General features: G+C 32.5%; 1 protein-coding gene across 1 annotated transcript in view; it reads right to left on the bottom strand.

The window, feature by feature from the left end:
* The window catches only part of LOC128675434 (transcription factor hamlet-like), a 108955-nt gene extending 90632 nt beyond the window's left edge, over nucleotides 1–18323 (bottom strand). Inside the window, exon 1 of the mRNA XM_053754860.2 lies at nucleotides 18113–18323. The gene's annotated coding sequence lies outside the window, so the exon portion shown is untranslated. The remainder of the gene's footprint in view (nucleotides 1–18112) is intronic.
* Nucleotides 18324–20676: the final 2353 nt, after the last annotated feature.

The following is a 20676-nucleotide window of genomic DNA, read 5'->3' as shown; positions in this document are numbered from 1 at the left end:
TGCGGCCTTCGACCATACGGCGACAATACTGCTTGCATTGTTCAGTGACATTTTAGCCTTGCTAATGACAAGCAATTTCAGTTTTGAAACAACACATTAGACGAATTTATGACGTCCTTAATACGCTCCAAATAACTTTTGTATTGAAATGTTAGTTAAAACAGAGCGATGTTGCAAAACAAACGAAATGTAATACCTAGTTATTTCATATTTTTGTAACATAATCCATTTTGTGCGTAATATTTGTTTTCTTTTTGTTGATCTATGGTAGAAAATTGAATTTGGAATTATCATGAAAACGTTTTACTTTAAGATGTTTTTGTAAATACTTAAGTAAGTACTTAGGTACCTACCTAAGTGAAATATTTAGATCAGAATTTTGTATATTTAAGAACATTTATTCAAATTATTAAGTACATGTAACTATACTTGTAGTTTATGTAGAAAATATTTTTTTTTACATGAAAACACCTTAAAGCTCTTATAAGATTTTCCTTGCGTTCTAAAACAAAACATTTGTACTATCAAGAGCATCACATATCGATAGCTGGTCCAAGGGTACCTACCTAACGGAATCTTAAGCTCATGTTATCTCATGTGAGCTTGGCCTGTCAAACCAGCTGTCAAACTAGCTGCCACAAGGTCTGTCCGCCATCACCGCGATGACAGGAGTAGTGAAAGATGTCAACAAACGACGGACGAAATGCGCCTCTTAATTTTGGACACGTGTGCTTTCTACAGAGGTAGTATTTAGAACTTGTTTTTAGATATATGGATGGTTTAGATTTTGCGAGCTGCTGACTTAAAAGTAGATTTATCGGCGAGTAAAAAACAAAATCCTTTGTACCAAAGATATAGACTGCATATCAATTTACGCTGCAAGGTTCTGTACGCCGTGGTAATAGAGGCGAATTAGCTATGAGTTTGGGTACCTAACTTGATGTGCTGTTGACCGTATATGCGATTGCTGTCGGTAATACTTTGTTCTTTTAATACCGAACACGCTAATAAAGTCGATATATATATAACCCTTAAGAACACACATACCTAGGTACACATGTCATACTACACATACCAAGGTACTTAACATCTTAAATCGATAATTATATCTTAATTGAGGCATATTGGGCTAATAAAAAAACTGGCTTTTAATAAACACCTCTAAATTAACAAATTATGGAATCAATTTTATGACATCCATTTGAATAAATTTTTAATTAACTTGTTATATATACGCCTATATGTACGCAATTTTCAAACACAATTTAAGCAATATTTTTTATACAACATTAAGGAGTACCTTGTTGTGTTCATAAATGTGACGAGGTATAAGTATGACGTATTTATAATATTAATACTAGTCTTCGCCCCCGGCTTCGCCCCGTAATTTTCCCAACGGAACTGTTATTTTTTTCCAGGACGAAATGTCCTTCTCCATCCAAGATTGATCGAGTATATTATATAGAACGTGAAGAGGTAACAAACAAATTTACTTTTGCATTCATAATATTAGTTATGATTAGGATAGTCAGGATTAGCCATCTAAATAACAGACTCGTCTGTTATTATATTCCTAACGAACATAAATTAATATTATTTTCGGTGATAACGTATTTTATTTATTGGGATTACTATTATAAGCTTTGATTTATTGTTATGACAAGTACCAATAAATGTTGGTCTAATGACCAATCGCCATATGGTTAGTTTGCGTTGACACAAGATACAAGAAAATATAGGTAGGTACAATAGCCACAATGTTGGGCCAATATCTATACACATGTGCCATCAAAATAAACATCCTGCACTATATTTATATTCATGGGTAATAATAAATCTTTATAGGGCTATTATATTGGTCGATAAACATCAAACGCTGCCTTATCGGATTTTAATTTGTACCAGAAGTAACACCATTACAATTCCCATATAACTTTTAGCAAGGAAAAATATTTATTAGTATTTGTAGTAATTTAATAATCAATGGGAAAATATCCAATGAAATTAATATAAGGTATATAACATTTCCAGGCGTTCGTCAAACCCGCCCTGTATAAATCGAATATTAAATCTAATCGTTTGGATCTCCATAACACAAGTTATGACGCGCTAATCCGCAGCGTTCCGTGTTTCACCTCCGGTAAAATAAAGAATACATTTTTATCATTACCTTAGCCTCAATTTGATGTTAGTTAATAGTTATCAAACCGTGAGTATTTTTAAGTATGTACCTGAAACAAAAAATGTGTGTGTTAATTTTACATGAAAGATAAATAAATAAATTTTAAGCAAATATGATATTACCTAATTATAATTCCACCAACAGAACATTATTAAATCATGCTTAAATAACGTTCTAAGAAACCCCTTATTTTTGTCTCATATAAAAGAAAATTATCGTTAGAATTAAAAAATCCTAGTTTTTACTACATTGCTCACATAAAACAAAGCATTAGACCTCTGTGCATTCCAATAAAATTCTTCGTCTCAATCAAACCCATTAAAGAGAGGAAGTTACTAATAGCTCCACCACCGGTAGCTCTGTTCGTAGTGTTAAGAAATAATTACTATTGGTCACGCCTCCCCTGATTGCTTTTCGTAAGTCCCATAAATAATGTACGCGCTTCGATTACTGAACATATGTAACTCATTAGAAATAATATGGGAGCACCTACTCAGTGTTATATAAAATTGAAGCAACGCATTCTCAACCGCTCTTACAAACATGAAGACTTGACAAAGTGCATCACGGAATATAAAGGAAGAAACAGCTTTATAATAGCAACAATGGCTCAGCTGATTCATGATTTTCTTTCACCTTGAGTAACATTTTATTTTAGTAGCTATTAGGTCCCACTGCTGGGTAAAATCCTTCCCTTTCTGTTTCCAACAACTTCTGTCCCTCACCAATTATTGCCATTTCTTTTCGAAGACCGACAGCTTGTCACACCATCGCATTTTCGGCTTTCCTTGCGATCATTTGCCATCACATACACAACATACACACACTCAAACAATTTTGTTAATTTTTAAGACTTACAGGATGTAGGTTATATTATATTCTTATATTATATCTAACCTATTAGTTGATAATTTGACAGAGGACATCTAGTGAGCAAGGTAGATCAAGTCTGGACGGATGTAATGTAGTTTTGCCAGATTGTCGTGTGAAGTGGTCCACTGTGTTATAACAAAACAGGCAAGATCGAGTCGGATTCGCAAAGCATGAATTCTATTTTACGGGTTTTGAAGGTTTCAATTTAAAATTCTATACTTCCGTCCACAATCTCTAAGTAAGTATACTGATGGGCTCATAAAGATAATTAGCTTTTTAATAATTTTTCAAAAAGATTTATCGAAATATCATTCGAAGGGCGGAGAATTCTTAGGCCTTTTTGGGAATTCTAATTCAGTGTTATAAGGTTTATAATAACTTTTATTTTTTATTATTTAATTTTGCGTATGTTTTTATGAGTCTTATATATATACAAAAAAAGGATTAAATATTTATCTGCGTACTACCATTGCGAGGTCAGAGAAACGTCAGACATATTTTATTTAGGTTACCTATGGTTGATGGATAGCATTAAATATAGTGTAAACTAAACATGAACATTAATGTCTCGCTTCCAAGGCCCGTTATTTCTTTAAAGTCATTATAAGTAGCCAAATTAATTTAGAATTTCAAAATAGACCACCTATCACGTCGGTAACTAGTGTAATGGCTTTTATATAGAGTGTAAGTTCCGAAAGATAAATGACTTTGAAAAATTCCTGATGATGCTATAATTAATGATGTGGAGCTCGCATCGCTACCGAGACGGTATAAATAAACTAGAATTGACATAACAAGTTTGGGTTCATAAAAAAAAGTAAATGAAATACGTACATTTATTCCACGATATTTTTATATCCTTTGCTTTTTAAAATATAAATAAATGTGCGACAAGTGTAATGTTAGATTGAATATAACAATCCACAGAAATGACAGCGAATGTATTTCTTCATGGTTTTTGTAACTCAAAATTTAATTTATTCATTGTATACAGTGCAGAGCACAACGGAGCGGCACCGCGCTACTTCGACGCAATGGATCAATGGAGCCGAGCCCTTAGGCAGTCTTTTGGACGCTAGATTTTTAGTACTATGTTAATCCCTAATAAGATGCAAAGATATAGCAAGTGTGTATGTCAGACTAATCGTAGCTTATCTTAAAACAACGTTTAGCGGGATCGAGCAGCTATCTCCCATCGCCTGGGAGCCGTTCACACGCGAGCTCGCCGGTCGCATTGTTAACAAAATGTAATGTCAAGATGCTCTTGTGTAATTTGACATTCGGGTTTTAATTTAATTTTTGGGTAAATTTTAATCATTTCGAATGTTTCGTGCGGTTTTTTTACCGGAGTTAAATCCGAGGTGTTTATAGAAAATTCCCATCCCATTATTGTATCTCGTAATTCTCGTAAGATATGGTTTGACTTCTTTTCGTGTTAAATGCCATCGACACGTAAAGAAGATTTTTATTAAAATTTCTGATTCTTCAATTTAATGCAAAATTTTTAAGATGTCAGCTTTGTAGCAATTATAATTACTATCATTAAAACATATCTTAGCCATTCTCATTTTGCAAATAAGTTATCAGATTAATCTACAACTAATAAAATCTATTTACTTTAAATATCGTCTTTGTTTCATGAATATTTTTAATGAATTGGGCGTTTCTGTAATAAATAATAACATATTTAGGCTCCCGATTAATGTTTAACCTTTAGAGCGACCTTTTTATGATTAAATCATTAAAATGCGTAATTAAAGTAGGTATGTTTTTTTATGAATCAGAGGCCACGTGGGCGAGGTTTTTTTAAAATGAAATATTTAATTATAATGATTTTAATGTATGTAAAAGTTAATCTGTAATAAGTATACTGCTTTTGAATACACTCTTGCGTTCAAGATAGTAATCAGCTGCTGTGATAAGGATCTACATTACTTAGTTCTTCTTTTCTTTTTTATAGTCTCATCGTTCATCTAAACGATGATTTTGACACTACTTTATACTAGCTGCGCCCGGGGCTTCGCTTCCTTGGGAATTTCGGGATAAAAAGTACCCTGTGTGCTAAGTTAAAATTTCACAACTATCCGTCCAGAAGATTTTGATTTATAGAGTAATAAACATACACACGTAAATCCTCATAAACTGTCGCATTTATAATACATAAAGAAAAAAGATAAATAGTCCTAAGCTTATAAATCAACTGTTAAAATATATCAACGAGTGCAATAAAAAAACTAAATTGCTCATGGTCATGTCATACAACAAAAACACTACGCATTTCACATAGCGATTGTCGAAGTATAATAATATTCATTATAATAACACTACTATATAATTTGACGAAACACAAACTTGGCACGCGTCTCGAGCGACGGAAAATCTGTTTTAGATTACACTAATTTGACTGTAGTCGACAGTCCATTCATAGCTCATGTGTGGGAAATGTTATGAAATTGAAAATGATCATATTTCTTATAAAAGACACTAGGCTATTGCACAAAGATTCACCTAGTTTTCGTCGTTAACTATTCATTATGTGCCGTGGGATATTTTTTGTGTAGCCATTGTTATCGTTTTGATTGGCGCATTCCAAAGACATGGACGATGCGTTCAATTTTAATACTCACACGTGTGTTTTGGTCTAATCTAATATGGTCACTTTCGGGATAAAAAGTACCCTTACAAAGAGTTCTTGTTTTTCTTTGTCAATATGACATCATATCCTAATAATAGGCATGAGCATCCACGTAAACAGACTAAGACAATATTTGCTCCACTTCGCCCTGGCTCGAAGGCTGTATGTAAATTTTGGCGGGCTTCCATACCGTCTACACGTGTACTATGGCAGCCATTATGCGGAGTAATCAACTTCGCATAAATGAATAACTTGCTTCACTGAATAATACTGGTTTATTAAAACTGTCGAATATAAATTAATTTCAGTCTGTAGACGGTAACCATGTCGTTGCCACCAGTCTTGCTGCCAGTAGTAGCCACCCATGTGCTGTTAATTTTGTGTAGAGGTAGAAGATTTTTCTTATCTCATATTGGTTTTAAATTTCGAAGAAACTAATTGTTTCTTTTATGTTTTAACCACATTTTTCCCGTAATTTTCTTCCTTCCACTTCCCACACGAACAGGGCGAAAATTGTACATTTTCGTGATAGAAGGAACCCTATGCTCTTTTTGTACTACTACACGTATGGGAAAATCGGCGAATGTTTGTGAGGTTAAATCGCATGAAGAGGTAACAACACATAAATATACTCTCCTTCGTACAAGCCAGGATGACCACGTAACTTTTGAAAAATGATTTTGGTGACGAGTGACAATATTATTTACAAAGATAATTCATAGGAATATAACCAATTAAATATATAAATTAGCAATAAGAAAACAATTAGCGTGCTGTCGCAGAGCATGTCAACATACCATTAGTGCATTTTGCATTTGGGCTATAAATCAGAAATATTAATTTATATACGTCGTTAGCCATCGATGCAAATGTAGAACGTTCGCGAAACTTTAATATCTGCCATTTTGCAATACATTGCAGTGGCCTACCAATCAAAATCACTTTTATAATGCTTTTATATCACAGCCTCCAAGATCTTAGTGTGTTTGCTCTGGTCTTATGGACAACAATGTTGAAAAAAAAATATTTTGTTTTGTTTTTGAAATTATTTATCAATTTAATTTCACTTTGGCACAATGGGTCCCAGGGGATCTAGGTGAAATGGCCCCAGAATGGGAAAATCGATTATCTTATAAAATTATAGTAATAATACTTAACTACCACTTAGGTAGAGAAGCTGTGGTAGGCCAGTGGTTACGACCGCGACGCCCACCTGCAGCCGGGTTTGAAAACCCATTCGTACCACATGTAAAGCAATAGGAGACTCATAATGACATTTTTCACACTTGCTTGTTTCTATGTGCAATGGACAAGGGCAAACCACACAGCAAAATGGTTTATTATGTGTGAAGCAAAATGACAGATATATCTATACTATTCTTATAAAGAGGTAAGCGTTTGTGAGTTTGTATGTTTGAGACGGGTAATCTCCGAAACTGCCGAACCAATTAAAAAATTCTTTCACCATTTGAAAGGTACGTACATTATCCAAGATTGCTATAGGCTATATTTTATTTCAAAATTCCCACGGGAGCGAAGCCCCGGGCCATATCTAGTTATAGATAATTTGTTGTTTAGAAATATTAATTCTTATGGTAGCCCTCTTATGGTGACTATTAACTCGCTATGCCTCAATGGATAATCAAGATTAACATATTTTTATTTGATATTGTTGTCCTGTCAATACCCTGTAAAATTTCTTTTGGTGAAATATTTGACTTTTTAATATATAACGTTTAATTATAAAGGCTATGAGTTTAATTAGATCTTTAGATCTCATCAAAAATATGATTAAACTCTTGAGTGAGTAAAGTTTTGTACAACAACGATTTTATTGTGTAAAATATAAATTCTTATCATTAATATTATATATAGTGTCATAATCGTAAAGGGTCCAATTACTGTTTAATTTTTATGATTCGAGCAAAATGTTTATATTGGATCATAATAAAATGAGTCTTACAGTAGTGATCACGATTATAATTACAATTGAAATAAATAATTGGGTAATATTAAACAGAGCTATTAATATTATTAATAAAAATTATAAACGCGATTGCTGAAAACGATGTAATGTATTATTGAGAAAAAAGTATATATTTTTTATTTAAACACCATAATTTAAGGTTAATTGTCGGTCAATGTTATTATTGTTTTTAATGCCCGTAAAATGGACGTTCTTCGACACCCGAAAAAGTGACGTCATTTTCTCACTGTCACATACACAGAGGTCCCATAGAAATTAATTCTTAGAAATTTTACTTATTGGTTTCTACTAGCCTACTGTTGTGATATGTTGCCGTCAAATAGTTTTTATAGTAACAACGACATTATAAATACATCAATGAAGTGATCTACAAACGGGCCGTTTCCAAATGCGCACACGATTATTTCACAACAATCGGCCACGGCAATTAAAATTGATTATGCAATAACAATTTTTCTCGATTTCTTACGCTTACAATAACTAACCGTTATTGTCGACTCGCACGATGGCTCCCATCGAAATCGATCTCGATTGAAAATGCAAGTGATCGTTATTATCTAGGTTTTTAGACGAGTTTGGGAACCGATTTCGATTTCAATATCTATTCACTATTCAACACTGCAATAATAAATTGCTTTTCTAGTGTATTCATTTTTGTGTACTTACTTTATTTTTACACGATTTTAATGCAATCATTTTACCAAAAAAATATAAAAAATTTACCTCATTAAAATTAAATTAAATTTGAAGCCTTGTATCCATATCGTATAGGTTGATATGGGTTGATGTGTGTCAATAAATAATCCTTCTAATTTTATGTATAAAAATATATGTTGTACAAGACGCATACAATTTTTATTCTAATATTTATTCAAATAGTAAATAAAAATTCTAAAAGGTAATTTAGGTAGTACCAATGACTCTAATGTGATGGAGAGGCACTACAAGAAGAAGAATGACTCTAATAAGAATAGACGTTATAATTTCGAATTTTTATGTAAGCCAATAATTTTTGAATAAAAACAATAAAATTAGTTATGAAATTTTGAAACAATTACGCATGAACATCGTCGAATTCAGATGAAACAATAAAGCTATTATCACCAATAACAAGTGAGAACCGGCCGTCAGTGCCGAATGAGTACGAATTTCTGCAACATTTTCCCTTCACACCTTCATTAGCTTCTTCAAGGCGTATCGAATCTCATCGAGGCTACAGCCCTAGTCTTATTTCAGTTTTTTTTTTTTAAGGACTGGCAGTTCAAAACAAATTGTTTCATCTATTATTTTATTTTTCAAAAGGACTGGCTGGCAAATACTATTTTTAAATAATCACATGACTTTTTTATGATTAGGAGCTACAAAAGTATTATTTCATCTTAGTAATATGTAATGTTTTTATGTTTCGAATTGTTTTTTACTTTCGATGTGTCAGGTAATATATTAACCATGAGAATAGTCTAATTTTCTTTAAATTATATTCAAAATTACTTTAAAACAGGGTCATGGTTGATGTAGTCCATTTTGTAAGTATAAATAAATATGGAATATGCGCATGTAAATAGTCGTATACTCGTAACTAACCTATGATATCCAGATATCACGTAATATATAAATGGAGCGAGGATCTCAGTCCAAATTTCAATCGCAATCGCCATAAGCTAAACCCTAGCCTTCGGAGTCCTAATGTTGGCATTCACGTATGTGAATTCTTAGGAATAACAATAAAGTTCTCACACTCCCGATTGTCATCGGTTAAACTTGCGTTTACGCAACCGAAGACGTATGCCCTGTACTAGATAATGAAACAGATGTTTTTTTGCTAGCACGTGAGAGAACAATATGGCTCCCTTAGTAGGTTTCTAGGTGCAGATTGCTGTGATCGTAACCCAAACTCGCGCAAACAAGGCGTCTAAAAACCGCCATGTTATAAGAGATTTTTGCGTGTATAGATTGGTTTATTACCTAGTAATTATTGATAGAAAATGTGTAAGAAATACGTCAAAAGGAAAAGTTAGAGGGAAATAGAACTTTTGAATTGTGTAATGCAGATTTTTTTATATCCTACATCATTGTCACGTGTATTAATTTAAGAAGTGAATAAGAAAAAGTAGGAAAACGGATCCTAGGCTCTGGCATAGTGCACAGATGAGAGAGATCTCTCTCTCTATCTCTTTATTATCTGAGCGTTTTATAGTTTCTTCCTCAGTCGTTAAGCGTCTGAGCCCAGAGTCCGCCTTCATAGAGAGAGAGGGATACTTTTTACCCCAAAATAACTAAATACAATTTTACGAAATAGAATATATACTTTATATACCTCCAAGAACTTGGAGCCTTTATTGCTGAAATTCGTGGGAACCTGTACGAACGTAAATTAAAATAGTTTAACTAAAACACGAGATTTTGTCACCTAGAGGTATTTTAATTAAATTATGTGAGAGAGAATATAAAATTCCCACTAATTCTCATAATTTTTGTCACATTAGAATGCTTGTTTATGCAAATTGGTGTTAAAAGTCACTATTAATAAATAATGTGTCTTAATTAATTTATTTCGATCGGGACAAATGGTAGCTTAATATATTCATAACATAAATAAAATGAGATTGAAAGAAGCTACAATTATTGGTTCAAATTATTATCTTTTCGAAAAAGTCGTTTTTGGGTTCCGAGACGGGACCCTATTACTTGCTTGCTTAAGCTGTATATATAGCCTGAACCGTGATAGATAGTTGAAAGAAGAATGAAATAAATATTCACGGTGTCTAATATTAGGGGGCTTCCATATAACAAACATGATTTTTTGAATGTGTACGGAACCTTCATGCGCGAGTCTGACTAGCACTTGGCCGATTTTATTTATATTCAATATATCCTGAAATATATGAATAAAACTTTTATTCATATATTTCATGATATATTAAGTACATTTGTGTGCACTGTACACTGATTATGGTTAAAAAGACAAGATAATTTAAGTACCTTTCTCATAATATGCAATCGTAAGCCGATATCAAATTGAAGCCCATGGTATGTCTGTTACCGAAAGATGACTGACTGAACTCAATAAAGAAATATTCCCATTATACTTCGGATCAGTCCTTCTTGTTCTCACAATCCACATATTCATGTGCCAGAACGTTCTATCCTGGGTATTAAGCTTCTCCCTGTCCATATTATAGGAAATTGTCGTTACATCTATACTGTTGTATGCGTCCCTTGCGGGTGTATCCCATGGACAATGAAATGGACCTCAATGGTCATCCGACCACCGTCGCGTGTAACAGTTCTTGGTGTATTACCGTTAATTAAGTAATATATTTTTACAACAGTACATTTTCTTTTTGCTAATAATACTTATTCTTATTTTTACTTAATTAATGACTTTTGATAGAAACCTGCTAGGTTAAAATGTAAGTCGCTCTCCTATAACTCGTATTAGAAACACTGTACAAACGTGGTTATCAGAATATAGATCGGAGGCTCCAAGATAACAGGTATATAAATATGGCTCGAGGCTACGACATCTTGCCGTCCGTCTGTGTGTATGCGGATTTCCGGTACAAGAGAAAGCAATTTTAATTGTTTTATTGAACAAATAGTGATGTATGTAATTAGAGTTAGCGGGTTAATCAAATTGTTTCTGGATATTGATTTAAAAACGATTGCTTTATAAATATATAACCGGTTGACTATAAAATAACCCAACATACATGTATATTTCTTGTATTAATTTTAATTTGTGCACTTTTCGTATAACAAACTGTGTATTTTTCGTACAATTACGTTAAAACAAAACAATATAGTAATGCTTCACTTCCAGGTTTAGCTTCTTGTATTCAAATAACGTTATGTGTCTTATTATTTTCATAGAAAGTTTATGGTCTAAATTCATTGCACAATCGCCACTAATGAAACCTCGGAATATTCTATATAGGGAAACTTGATGTGCACTCCACTGTACTCCCTGCAAACATCACAATTCCCATTCTAAAAGGATGCCATTCATCAAAGAAGGGATGTAACCACATACTTGCGAGGACAATGAAGGACGAGAAAAACGACTTCGGTCTATAATGTTGACGTTTACATTATTAATCACATCGTATTAAGACCCTTGTTAGATTCGTAGGACGTTATTATCCTTTAGTTAACTAACTTTTATCAATTTACTTTTTGTATGACTGTATCAAAGTATCGTAACGATTTTTGAAATGACGCTTCTCGATTTCACTGTCATACAGCTCCAAAAAAATATTGTTTTTGACATTTGCAAGAAATATCCTTTCCTATTTGTTGGACAAGATCCTGTTTCCAGCCACACACAAAATAATGTCATTCACTTAAATAATGTACCTACGACCGCTGATATAATTATCCATGAAATATTTAATAATGGATATGAACACTTTTCAATATAACCATATCATCATTTCATGTCACACAAAGAAAATCTTTTCTTGTCATTCTTATACAACTATACAGCGCATAAAATCCTCGTATGCATCTATACAAGCGCATATAGTCACTTGGATACAAAGTTGACCTCAGTTTGGCTGCACATTATGAATCTAAAAATTATGCGAGGTGTCTCTAACGTCTGTGCATTTTTTACAATCTGAATTTCATAGAGTGATGTACTTGAATGCAGACTATTTCAAATTTCCTTGAATTTTTATCAGTTCGCATCTGCATGCTCTTTTAAGTGTGGTGAGTGAACTGGCTAATCAAAATTTGTGATTATTGCTTTCGGCATATGGTTGAAAATCGTGTGTAGATTATTGTTAGTGGCCTAGGTTTTGTGGTAGTCACTTGTGGAACCGAATTTGCTTACCGTCTGCAGTGTGATTCATGTGTCTAGTGCAGCAGACCCATAAAATTTGTTGTGTGGAAATTTTTTACAACTTGAATGCTCGTTTGTCTTGTCACCAACTTTAGTAATGGTAGACAATAAGTATATTTTTTTTATTCTGCGTTTGTTAGTGTATGCATCAACATTGAATGAATATTGAGTGATATTTGATTTAAATGATTTGCCTAAAACAATGTAAATACAATTAAAACTTGGAAGTTCAGTAAATAATTTTCATTTATGAAGATACATATTACATTGATGAATGAATGAAGTGCAACTTCGCACTAAGAATTATATTTTACATTTGAAGCACCTACGAAACCGATAAATCATCCAAGCAACTACAGAAATATAGGTCATAATTAAGACAAACAATGCTAGTCGTTTGACAAAGCAGCTCATCCACTCGGAAGACAATACGCCTGCGTTTGCGCCGGCCCGATAATTAGAATAAGCAATTATATGCAAATGCAACGCGACAAATAGCTCGTTTTGTAATACCGACACTCCCACTCGAATCGGCTTAGATCTAGGTTGTCAACGCAATTTTATTTAAGGATGTCGTCTTTAAATTCCATCTTCAAGCACTCGAACTGCCTGTGAAGTGGGATTAGGAAGACGGATGGTCATAATGAGAGGAAGGCATAGTAAATGGTCAGAGTGGAGACGAGACGAGGGAAGAGGAAAATCTAAAAAGTATTTTCATTCGATTTTACCCAATTTGATGAGCTGGTTGCACCAGTCAAATTTGACTTTAAATTTACCCTATGCGCTGTCTCCGTCTCTAGATAAAATGGCGCACTTTGCGTTTTTTTGCGTAGGTTAAAGTTACGTCAAAGTGAACTGGTGCAACTAACTCTAAAAGTGAATTAAATATTCACTTTTAGAGTGAGTTTAGTCTTGATGTCTTTGAAAAAGTTAGTTTGAAAAATACTTATTATTGCGATACTGTGATGTTCAGTTTTAATCACCACATGAACATTTTATAGACATGTTTCCACTTTCTAGAATTGTACAGTAGTGACAAGTTTTACTGCGCATTTTGTTGCTTTAGTTTCAACCAATCAGGATTAAACACATCGTTATCTATATGGTTTGGAGGAACTATAAAAATAGTTCTGCAATTTAGTGCTCCACGGCTTTTCTGTGAACTAATCTATTTCCTAGATGAAATGAAACCAAATGGATGGACTTAGTTGAATTTATTTTAACTAAGCTTATTGCCGACTTCCTAAGTGCAGGTGAAGAAGAAGCGGGGCAAGAAACTTCACTGCAGGCTTTACTACTAAGAAATAAATTTAAGAATGGCGTTGAAATTAAATATGTATATCAACCACGATTCGTTTCAAGAAATACAATTTAAATAATATATCAATTGTCTTTATAAGCATACCATGTGATGTATGCGATTTCACGTGGCGCGTGCCATTTCAGGCGCTAATCAAAAAAGTTCCCGCGAAATGCAAAACGGTGAGGACCAAAAAGTCTAGTCAATAAGTATATTATAAAAGACATCCGAATAAAAATATAAACACATTTTAAAAATCGTGCAAAGATATCTCCAACGCGAAAATGCGATGAAGTTATATGATTTAAATAGAAATATATTTTTTTACACGAGCTAACAGATAACTAGCCAATTACAGTAAGTCTAGAAATACTAAATAAGTTATTCTCTGCAACAGAAACAGATGTCCGCAATCACTCGAGTGTTTGTATAACAGCAGTGGTACCGACCGCAGTAGATCAGCCGGAAGCTAAGTTTGAACTAACTAGGATTGTGCATGTGTCGGCCGATGGCTCAATATTTTACTGGCTTTTGCCTGCGGCTTTGTCCGCGTGCCTTTTCCATGGGAACGGTTCCTTTTTTTTCTTGAATAAAAGATACTCTATGTTGTACGTAATTATTTAGTCGTAAAAAATTAAGTGCGTCCGTGAATTTTTAAATATTTTACTTTGATAAAGTGCTTGTAGTATATTTTGTCAGTAATGCAATATATTTTTCATAATGTCATAGTTAGACTGTGCATATATAATTTTTTGTAACAATAGATAAACCAAATTGAAAAAAAAAACAAAGTAAAGACTATATTTAAACAAATCCTTATTCTGACAATATACGTTGCTTAAAACGTTTAAATTTAAAATGCAAACAATTAATTAGTTCTGGCGACAGCACATCATTCTGCTTAAATTCATTGCATCCTTTTTATCATATGCAGGGTGACTGTTCATCTACCCAATGCATTTTCTACACGCACTTAAAAATAATAATATAATATTGTTTTTAAACTGTCGGTAATCTGTTACCGACAGTATTCCGTGTCAAATCGTATGTAAATCTTTAAACCGTTGATATCAAATCAGACCAGTCCATTTCACACTCGGTACAGTGAAAGCGAAAAGTGTAATTATTATTTTTTCACGAGATGACACAGCGTTTAGTTTTTTCGAAGGCAATCTTCAACAGTGTGAATTGGATATTGAATAACAAGAAAATGAACGTGATCGACTTTCGACCGCTCGATTAGATGCTGTTGTATTTGTGTCTATGAAAAAAAACAGCGACTGTAGTTTTGTAATGTTGTATGTTTTGATTTTAATTGCATTCAAAGAGGGTGGGAGTTTTTTTATTGGAAATATTTCATTAATAATTTTTAAATTTTGTAGCACTTCATTTTATAGGCCATCTAAAAATTGGTCTTTTACTCTATTTTTATCAAAACATTGCTAAAGTAAATTTATTGCTTGGTTTATTTCATTATCTACTACCGTCGCCGGGAAGTATTTGTGTCATCAAAGACGATATTTTAACGAAAAAAGTACTTTTCACGGTTTACAAAGCGTCTCGTATAAAGATTCGATTTAATTCCTTTCGGTGATGTAAGCGAAAGATAAACGCAATTTTGTGAACAGTTGCCGCGCCATTTTTTTTTGGTAGCCGTGTGATGTGAGCTGTCTTTTAAGGAGCATACATGTGGGATCAGCCTTTAAGCTTGGTCGCACATTTAGCACGATATGAGACCAGTTGTTTGACTCGCATTTAACCGCTACTTTATAAGAAAAGCATAATTGTTATGAAGTATTTATTTTTACAATATAATGAAAAACAAAAATAAATCAATAACTAAACGTACTAGAAAATAAAATCTCTTACTACATGTTTTTGTCTTTGTGTACGATTAGATTTTACCTAATACCTAATTTTCACTATAATTTTTATATTACTATTATTTCATAGGATACAACTTAAGTAAAACTGAGTGTTAAAAACAAATAAAAAATAACTGATATTAAACTACTTCCCATTACTAATAAATATGCTTTATTAGGTTAAGTACAAATATGGTTAATGGAGGTACAGATCAATGCGCGAGTGACAATGGCACTAAACGTTCACATAAATAAAACTTTTCTCACTGTATGTGTCATAACCACCGATTGTTATCTGATACATATCACTAGCTTTACTTGTTCATATAAATACAAAAAAGTTATTTTTAATATCATTTTCGTTTTTAATAAAATCAAAATTTAATTATTTATTCAGAAATTAGACTTTCACATGCACTTTTTTACGTCAAATTTGTTTCTTGAAAGTCAAGTCAAATATATTTTTTAATTAGTTTGCGTAGAAATAAAACTTCGCAAAGTAATAAAAAAATATTTTGACAACCATTTACCTAAAAGTTCTCAACGTTTACAGACAAGTTGCAATAATAAGTACAATTGTGTTAACAAAAAAAGTAAGCCGTCGGCGGGCGGCCACCATCTCACTTTCTGGTTTCTAGCTCGGATAATCTCATTTTTTTTAACTTATTTGTCGCATAATGAGTGAAAATGCTAGTGAAGCGAAGCCCTTCACTTTTTGTCGCTTTTTATTAGGGTTCAAGGTGGCCCTTAGCCGACGACGAAAGCTCAAACGTTACAGTTTTCTAACGGAGAGGATTTTACAATACTTGTAATATTTTTTTATTATCGCATATAATGCTATATAATATATATAATCTTCTTTTTCTTAAAAAAAAAACATATTTATACTTAGGGTTTTAAGATGAGAATTAGGTAATAATGATCAATTCAAACCGTTCTATTAAAATTAAGTAGGTAGCGAATTTAGTTGAGCTTTTTAATATATTTAAATTCCATGTTTATTTGTGCAAGGCTTATAATTATGTACCATTTATATTTAAATTTCTTTTACTTTTATAATACACAAATATCAGCAACTGAAAATAATGAATGATAATTTTAAATAATTAAAATCAGAATACACAACGTATTCAGATTTTAATTATTTAAAACTATCTAGCTGATTACCAAATAAATATATCATAATTATCAGTACCTACATGTTTTGTTCATCGTTATTTAAACAAGATACCTAGATCGATACGATAGATAAGATCTGAAAAACTAAATCCGAATAGTTTCATTAACTACTGCAAAGTCACTGGCCGCAAAGAAAATTTCATGTCTTAAAAAAAGAATTTTAAAAAGGATTATGTGCGCCATTTTACTGCTATTATCAAAGAAATTAAATACTTGTAACGGTCGATGATTTAATATTTTGTTCTTAGCTAGTTTAAGTTGGTATATCCCTTTTTACTTTTCAATATCAAAGTGATGTTTCATTTTTGTATTCCTTCTATGTTTCCCATAGATTTTCACTTTACATTTACTTTGAAACTTCAAATTTATAAAATATGTATTTTTAGGCCGACTAAAATTAGGATAATTTATTGTTTCTTATGCTAAATAATTAAAATATTGTCGAGAATCTTAAGCCTGTACTTTATTAGTATCATAATTGTAATATAATGTAAACATAACATGATAAATAGTGGTGACTGTACACTTGATTAATTTTATTTCAGTACCTAGATAGTAAAGTAAATATTTAAGGAGATTTGTGCAATATTCAAAATTAATCTCGTTAAAGTATAAAGACAAGATATAAATTATATATAATATGTTTCCGTCTATCAAACCAAAGTGTCTTGGTAATAAAACTGACTTTTTTGATTAAGTTATTACTTAAGCGACACATCTTAATTTTGACAATGTCAAGTAAAGGAAGTCGTAAAGTACATTATTTTTATGAATAACTTATTTTATGTGTTATTTTATGAGGTTGATACTTGACTTCTGAGACGTCAAGTCGACTCTAAATAAGCAATGTCGTAAATAATATTCTCAAATACTAATTGCCTATAGATATTGAAGAAGTTAATTTAAAATTTTTCATTTACTTATGCGGTCTTTTTAACTTACGCTTAAACCTTTATGAGTTTCAAGTTTGCTTTTAGTAATTTTACATGATTTCGACTTAATTAAAAGTTTAGTTTTTTGTTGATCTTTTGTAAAATTATTTAATCCGTTTAAGTTAAAGATAAGTAATAACGTTTAGTATTTCTAACACAACAATATGACACAATTTATGTAAGATTGGTAATATATATAATTAAATTTTAGTGAATGTAACAATACGTTATTCTCGTGAAATTAAAAATAATTAAAACATTTAAAAAACGCTTTCAATTTTCCGATCGCACTTCGCAAAACAAAAAATTCACCAACCTGCAATAACCGAAGAAAAACCTGAAGAAAACTGGCTTATCACCCACACAGTTCAAGAAAAATCCTCGACTCAAATCACACACACACACAATCGTTTCCTATTGGCAAAAAAAAGCACTTAGTTCACCGTCACTGGTCCACACGCGGGAGCTTAAAGCTTTGCGCGCGCGCAGGCCGCCAAAGCATCGCGTTATCAGGGCGAGCGCCGAGCGACAACAACAGAGCCTCAATAATAACAAGAAAAGAAAACGGTCCAGTTTCAGCGGGGCTTCCGGATGGCGCGGGCGTCGTGCCGTCCCCCTCTGACGTAAGGCTGTGTTTCGCTCTCCCTTTCTAACGGGACCGTACGCGGTTGAACGATAGCGCAGTCGCGCATGCGACGCCGCCCTGTGTGGACGTGCTGCGCGGAGGCTGTGACGGACTTGCCTGAGATCGATGATGAAATATGACATGTAGTAAAAATTATGAATGATCGGGAACTTTTCCGTACTATACTTGTAAGTATAGTTAAATATAGGGTTTCTATCTATAAGCAAAAAAAATCAATTAAGCCATAATGTAATATAGCATACTGTATTAAAGCATAATGATTTCTGAGCATAACCACACATTTTAACGTATAAGAAACCTAAACTAAAAGTTAATTATGCCACATTTATCCGTATGCCATAGAACGATAGAACGAAATAAAATATGCGAAAAGGGGACCCTCGAATATACTATATGTAATATATGAATGAAAAATTGTCTTCAGGAGGTTTTCAATGCATAGTGAACTGATACTGTATTCACTGCTAAAGCAAGATTAGATTCTTTTCCGAACCTTTGAGAATTTAATATCATCTAAACTTACTTAACTCTGATGGCTGACTTATTCGAGCTGGTTTCTGTTTATTATTTTATTTAAGTAGATTTTTTAGAGGATGTAAAAGGTATACAATGCCAACAAGTATATAAATACAATACTAGTGATGATTCTACACGTTTATCCTTTAAAATGGCATGTAATATGTACGCTTGTGTGTATCGTTTAATTGCTATCGCTTGATTGTATTTTAATTATTTTGAACTAGCGGCCCATCTCGGCTTCGCTGAGGTAAAACCATCATGAATTATACACCTAAACCTTTCTTAGGAATTACACTATCTATTTAAAAAACCCGCATCAAAATCCGTTGCGTTGTTTTAAATATCTTAGAATACATAGGGACAGACAGCAGTAAGCAACTTTGGTTAATATGTAATGATGTTAGAATATTCTGATCTCGTCGTTCAGGTTTCGTTGAAATTTGGTAGAAGAGTAGACTAGGTACATGAGGTTATATTCTAAGGAATAGCATAAAGTATTTTTCACTACAACAATAGATAACTTACGTAAACAAATTCGAAATATATAATAAGAAAAAACGCGTGCTCGTTGATGTTTTTATAGAAGCTTCGCGTTGATGTCTTTTGTATGAACGTAAACTTGTAAGCTCTTTCCAGTATATATAGCTCTTTACAGTATAAGCTTTTCATTACGTATTTATAAAGATTCTGATTAAAATTGACGGATTAAAGCCATTTTTTTTAAAGTTAACACGTTACGAAAATTGCATGTAATTTTAAAACACACAATACGAGTATTTGCGAAAATATCCTTATTAAAAAATAATATCTCGCACGCCATAAATTTAACCACGGCACACGTTAATTTTGCGCTTTTTGTAATAAAAGCGCAAAATTAACGTGTGCCGTGTAAAGCAAATAAACATTTTTTTGGCCAAATACTGTATATCCAAGTAAACAGTTTGCCGCCCGCGGCTTGACAAATTAAAGATTTTGCAGAAATTTCCCTCCAAAAATTGCACACTGAAATTTAGAAAATTACAATTAACTTTAACTACATGTATGCAAATTTCATTTAAAGCGGTTAAGCTGTGACAGCGACACAGACAGATAGACTTTCGAATTTAGAATATTTAGTATGGAGGTATGGTATGGACGGAGATCAGCATCCACAGACATCTGTGAATGCTGATCACAATCCATACTACATACACAAGAAAATTATATTTTTTATATTCGTTCAGAAAATTAGTTCTTACATTAAAGAATAACACATAACTGATTGCAACATGATAGGTACATAAATATATGTGTGAAACTTTCAAGAAGATTGGATTTTAAATAAAGAAAGCGAGAGAAAAACTGCATAATATTACATAAATACTTAATAATTATAGTATGTAAAATATAGTTTCAGCAAACATGAACTGTATAGAAATAACTAGAACACTTCTGCAAATACTATATTTAATACCGACGTCTTATTAAAATGCAATAAAACCGTAGTAATCGATTTACAAGAATCGCCCAAAATTTTGCTCAAACTTGTCGATACTTACCGCACAGAGTTTATAAATCGATAGAGCGTGCTTTGTGTTCATTCAATAATTTATAGCTTTTACATAAGCCGAAGGTATACATACTAGTATGTACAGAAAATGCATCACTATAATAAAATATTAGATGACGAAAAAAGTAAGTAAGTTAAGTAAGTTTCCTATTTTGAAACACTGAGA

The sequence above is a fragment of the Plodia interpunctella genome, chromosome 14 (assembly GCF_027563975.2).
Source record: "Plodia interpunctella isolate USDA-ARS_2022_Savannah chromosome 14, ilPloInte3.2, whole genome shotgun sequence".
In the NCBI taxonomy this organism is placed as follows: Eukaryota; Metazoa; Arthropoda; class Insecta; order Lepidoptera; family Pyralidae; genus Plodia; species Plodia interpunctella.
The sequence above is the reverse complement of the archived record's forward strand: the minus strand, read 5'-3'. Positions and strand labels throughout refer to the sequence as shown.